Source organism: Odocoileus virginianus, chromosome 1 (assembly GCF_023699985.2).
Source record: "Odocoileus virginianus isolate 20LAN1187 ecotype Illinois chromosome 1, Ovbor_1.2, whole genome shotgun sequence".
NCBI classification, from domain to species: Eukaryota; Metazoa; Chordata; class Mammalia; order Artiodactyla; family Cervidae; genus Odocoileus; species Odocoileus virginianus.
Genome location: NC_069674.1, coordinates 64,822,727 through 64,828,827, shown reverse-complemented (window position 1 = coordinate 64,828,827; position 6,101 = coordinate 64,822,727).

Below are 6,101 nucleotides of genomic sequence, written 5' to 3'. Positions count from 1 at the left end.
GGTAGTGCTAGAAAACATGAGCTTTTTCCTGCTGTGAGCATTCTGTTTTTCTGAAGAGATTTTCAGCAGTTTGGGACTTAGTGGGAGGGTAAAGCAGGGCTGGTAAGCTCCCTAAAGTGGAAAGTGTAACTAGATTCTCTCTTTCTATGGTAAACTGTCAGTTGACTTCTCTCTGATTAGCAATGAGTCTAAACTTCTAATGGCTCATAATCTAGAAATCAGATGTGATTTCTGAAAAGGCCTGTAACCTCTGAGCCTCACAGAATTATGAGCCTCATCCACAGGGACTGTGTGAGGAACAAAATGAGAACTGTCTATGAACAGCACCTGGCACAAATTCAGTGGGAAAATAAGAGTTAACCGAGGGAAGAAAGATCAGAAAGACTGAAAACCACAGGAATTAGCATTCAGCTGGAGGACACCTTCTGGAATAGGCAGGTGATGAACTTGCAGACCGGCTTCCAGGGAAACAACAGGTACTGGTAAAAATGATCAAACAACCATTTAAAGTCTCCGGACTAATGGTATACAGCAAATGAAGAAACATTTATTCAAGAAAATATAATCAGTCTATTAAGAACAACAAAAGTCCAGAGCTATTCAGCCATAACCTGCTCCCATATCCCTTCCTGAGCTTGGTATGACAGAAGCTATACTCTGGCATGTTGCAGCCAAGAAGCTGGGGTTCCCTTTCCCCCCAGTTCACAGCCTAGGCCTGCAGTATGGCCCACATACCCTAGAGGTGTCGGCCAGCCCCATTTCACACTCCCCCAGCCTGCAGGTGTGTGTCACAGAGGCCAAATTTGAGATGAGGGCAATGGAGAGGTCAGGGGGCCCCCTGCTCCCCACCCCCCATGGTCCCCATTGTAGGGCAGAGGATCTTCCCAGGTGTGGCAGCCTAGAACCCTCAGGCCCTGAGAGCTCTCCCACTAGTTCATTCAAAGGGCAGAGGTTCTTCATCAGGCGAGGCAAGCTTAGAAGACCAGACTGAGCTCGATTCCTTGCTATAAGGCTGGGTCAGTGGGAAATTGCTTGCCCCTAGCTCTGGAGCAGTGGCTCAGAGATTTAGCCCAAATGGAGTGGCCACATCACCAAGACAGAACCCTCCCCAAAGGAAAGAACTTCATTGCGAATAGACGCTCAAGCCTGAAGGCATTTTCAGAAACAAGGAAGATTAAGGTGGGAAGCCACTGAGAGCAGCCTGGTAGCTCCTTAAGAACAATGCAGCAGGCAGACTACCAGAGAGAACCAGAAAAAAAAAGACAGCAAAGAAAAACCAAAGGAACTTAAATGTATCTCCAGCAGGCAGCATAATCACACAGCCAGCAATTATTCCAAGTAACTGGAAAGCAAAGAAATTTGCCTGCATCTATCTTCTGGAATATACCCTAAGATGAGAAGGGAAAAAAAAAAAACTGCAAGGGATAAATAGGAAAAGGAAATTAAATGTAGTGCTGGTGTGTGTGTGTGCATGCTCAGTTGCGACCAACTCTTTGTGACCCCATGGAGTGCAGCCCACCAGGCTCCTCTGTCCATGGGACTTTCCAGGCAAAAATAGTGGAGTGGGGTTCCGTTTCCTACTCCTGGGGATATTCCCCACCCTAGGATCAAACCCACATCTCTTGCATCTCCAGCACTGGCAGGTGGCTTCTTTACCACTGTGCCACCTGGTACTATTATTTTGAAATGGTGAGCCAGAGAATAATTATATAATACTTTAATTTTTTATCACTGTTAGCGTTTTTGAGAAATGGGATTCTTGGCATGGTAGAAACAAAATGTTAACAGAAGATAAAAGAAAGGTTAGTAAAAACCCTACAGTCCTAAATGGGAAATAGCAATATGACCTTATAACATATTTTCATTACAGAAGATATAGAAACAGGTAGAGATACAGACATAAACATAGAAAGAGAAACAGAAGTATACAGATGTACTTTTTTGCTCAGTTCAACTTCATTACATATTTTATCTGTATCTTATTTCTTAGCTCAATCCACTGAAAGAACCAATCCAGTGACCAATTCTATAGCAAGGAGAAACTCTAGTGACCAAATTTTGGTCTTCAAATACCGTTTCCTACTGAAAGGAACCTGGGTTTCTGAAGAACTGGTGAGTTCCGTGTCTGCAAGTGAGCTTAGAACATGTACAAGTAAGCTGAAGATAGCTCATCACAGCAAAATGCAAGAAAACTATCGTACCAATTGTTGTTCAGTCACTAAATCATGTCTGACTCTTTGCAACCACAAACTGCACCATGCCAGGCTTCTCTGTCCTTCACTATCTCCCAGAGTTCACTCTAACTCATGTCCATTGAGCCTGTGAAGCCATCCAACCATCTCATTCTCCATCAGCCCCTTCTTATCCTGCCCTCAATCTCTTCCAGCATCAGGGTCTTTTCCAGTGAGTCTCTCTGCACATCAGGTGGCTGAAATTTGGAGCTTCAGCTTCAGCATCAGTCATTCCAATGAATACTCAGGGCTAATTTCCTTTAGGACTGATAAGTTTGATCTCCTTGCTGTCCAAGGGAAGGCTCTTCTCCAGTACCACAATTCCAAAAGCATCAATTCTTCGGCACTCAGCCTTCTTTATGGTCCAACTCACATAACATGACTGCTGGAAAAACCATAGCTTTGACTATACAGACCTTTGTTGGCAAAGTGATATCTCCGTTGACTAGGTCTGTCATAGCTTTTGTTCCAAGGAGCAAGGTCTTTTAATTTCATGGCTGCAGTTACAATCTGCAGTGATTTGGGGACCCAAGAGAATAAAATCTATCATTGCTTCCACTTTTTCCCCATCTATTTGCCATGAAGTGATGAGACCAGATGTCATGATCTTCATTTCCTGAATATTGAGTTTCAAACAAGCTTTTTCACTCTCCTCCTTCACCTTCACCAAGAGACTCTTTAGTTCCTCTTCACTTTCTGCCATTAAAGTAGTATCATCTGCATATCTGTTGTTGATATTTCTCCTGGCAATCTTGATTTCAGCTTATGAGCCACCCAGCTTGGCATTTCACATGATGTACTCTGCATATAAGTTAAGTAAGCAGGGTGACAATATACAGCCTTGACATACTCCTTTCCCAATTTTGAACCAGTCCATTGTTCCATGTCTGGTTTTAACTATTGCTTCCTGTCCTGTATACAGGTTCTCAGCAGACAGGTAATGTGGTCTGGTATTCCCATCTCTTGAAGAATTTTTCAGAGTTTGTTGTGATCCACACAGTCAAAGGCCTTAGCATTGACATTCAGGCAGAAGTATATGGTTTGTTGTTTTTTTTTTAATTTCCTTGCTTTTTCTATGATCCAGCAGATGTTGACAAGTTGATCTCTGGTTCCTCTACCTTTTCTATATCCAGCTTGTACATCTGACAGTTCTTGGTTCACATACTGCTGAAGCCTAGCTTGAAGGATTTTGAGCATAATCTTGCTAACATGTGAAATGAGTGCAATTGTGTGGTAGTTTGAACATTCTTTGGCATTGAAATGAAAACTGACTTTTTTCAGTCCTGCAGTCACTCCTGAGTCCTTTTTGGAGGTTACCAGTAGCCTTACCATAGAGCCTATAGACTGCAGGATGGAATCACCTCAGGCAAAACAGCAAACAGAGAGGGAGCACAGCCCCACCCATCATCTGACAATCGGATTAAAGATTTACTGAGCATGGCCCTGCCCACCAGAGCAAGAACCAATTTTCCCCACAGCCAGTCTCTCCCATCAAGAAGCAAGATCCATTAATCCCACAGCCTCCAAAAGGAAAACCACAATCACAGAAAGCTAACCAAACTGATCACATGGATCACAGCCTTGTGTAACTTAAGGAAGCAATGAGCCATGCTGTGCAGGGGACCCAAGATCAGTGGGTCATGGGGGAGAGTTCTGACAAAACATGGTCCACTGGACAAGGGAATGGCAAACCACTTCAGTATTCTTGCCTCAAAAACCTCATGAACAGTATAAAACGCAAAAAGATATGACACCAAAAGTTGAGCCTCCCAGGTAGGAAGATGTCCAATATGCTACTGAGAAAGAGAGGCAAAATAGCCTCAGAAAGAACAAAGAGGCTGGGCCAAAGTGGAAATGTCTCTCAGCTGTGGATGTGTCTCATGATGAAAGTAAAGTCCAGTGCTATTAAGAACAATATTTCAAAAAAAAAAAAAGAACAATATTTCATAGGAACCTGGAATGTTAGGTCCATGAATCAAAGTAAATTACATGTGGTCAAGCAGGAGATGGCAAGAGTGAACATCAACATTTTAGGAATCAGTGAACTAAAGTGGATAGAAATGGGAGAATTTAATTCTGATGATCATTATATCTACTATTGTGGACAAGAATCCCTTAGAAAAAATGGAGTTGCCCTCACAGTCAACAAGAGTCCAAAATGCAGTGCTTAGGCGCAATCTCAAAATGACAGAATGATCTCTGTTTGTTTCCAAGGGAAACCATTCAACATCACAGTAATCCAAGTCTATGCCCCAACCACTAATGCCAAAGAAGCTGAAGCTGAAAGGCTCTATGAAGGCCTACAAGACCTAGAATACCAAAAAGATATCCTCTTCATCATAGGGAATTGGAGTACAAAAGTAGGAAGTCAAGAGATACCAGGGGTAACAGGCTAGTTTGGCCTTGGAGTACAAAATGAGATAGGACAAAGCCTAACAGAGTTTTGCCAAGAGAAAGCACTGGTCATAGCAAACACCCTCTTACAACAACACAAGAGATGACTTTACGCATGGACATCATCAGATGGCCAATACCAAAATCAGATTGATTATATTCTTTGCAGCCAAAGATGGAGAAGCTATGTATAGTCAGCAAAAACAAGACCTGGAGCTGACTGTGGCTCAGATCATGAGCTCCTTATTGCCAAATTCAGACTTAAACTGAAGAAAGTATAAAACCACTAGGCCATTCAGGTATGACTTAAATCAAAATCTATTACGGTTTTTCAAAAGGGCTTAGGAGCCAGGCTAAAGCCTTTGTTGATCTAACCGCTAGTTTACATGAAATGAGGAGGAGTACAGAAACTTGTTAAACAACTCTATAGAGAAGAATACAGCAAAATCCAGACTCTGGAAAACTGCAAAAGATAAACAACCTGGTTTCTCCAACCAGCAAATTGCATGAAAAAAAGAGAAAAGAAAATGGAGAGAGAATCTAAAAAAGAACTTAGGAGATACATGAACCAATTACAATAAATAAACCTTTATAGGATCTTCACTCAAACTAACTATAGGCAGTCCTTTCTATACCATTCAGACACAAATAAATTTCCTTCACAAGAGTCTAGTTCAGTAATAACAGCCCCTCAGCAGCATGGTTTGAATATCAGTTGGCACAGTATATTGATGGTGAATAACTGCATAAAATACAAGCATCACTACTAGCTCTTCTGTCTACAACTCTGAGTCATCCCTCAGGATCTACAGGGATCCTTTCCAGGAGCCCCCGTGGATACCAAAACCTATGTCAGCTTATGTCCCTTAAGACAAAATGGCGCAGTACAATGAATTCAGTCAGCCCTCCATATCTGAAGATTTGCATCATGCTCAGTGACCAATCATGCCCCTTCTTTCAAAGTCTGTTGGTGACAGGCCTCTGTGCAACTCTTACTCAGTACACTTGAAAAGAGTAAAGTGTGGAGCGTGTGGTGGTGTGTCTCCTGGTCTCTCAGGGATAAACCCACATATTACTTTACAAAAATGGGAAAGAAGGAATTGGCCAACAAAGATAAAAATGTAGCAGCAACAAAAAGTGATAATGTGAAAGTGAAATTTAAATACTTTGTAAATAGGGTTATGGAAGAAACAGTTGACCATGGGAATGTTGAGCAGCCATTTAAAAGTTTACAGATATGCGGCCAGAGGAACTTGCTGAGGGCAAACTTAGTGACATAGATGAGGAAAGTGGTTGTGACAAAAAGATAACGATGTCCCAGAGAAAGTGGTATCAGTAAAATCCTTTACATTAAACAAACTCTTGCAGGTATTTCACAACATTGGAGGCACTGAGTATAAAATGTCTCAAACTGATTCAAAGAGACTGAAGTACGACAACTTGCCAAGACATGAGCTCCTCACATCCTAAGTCACA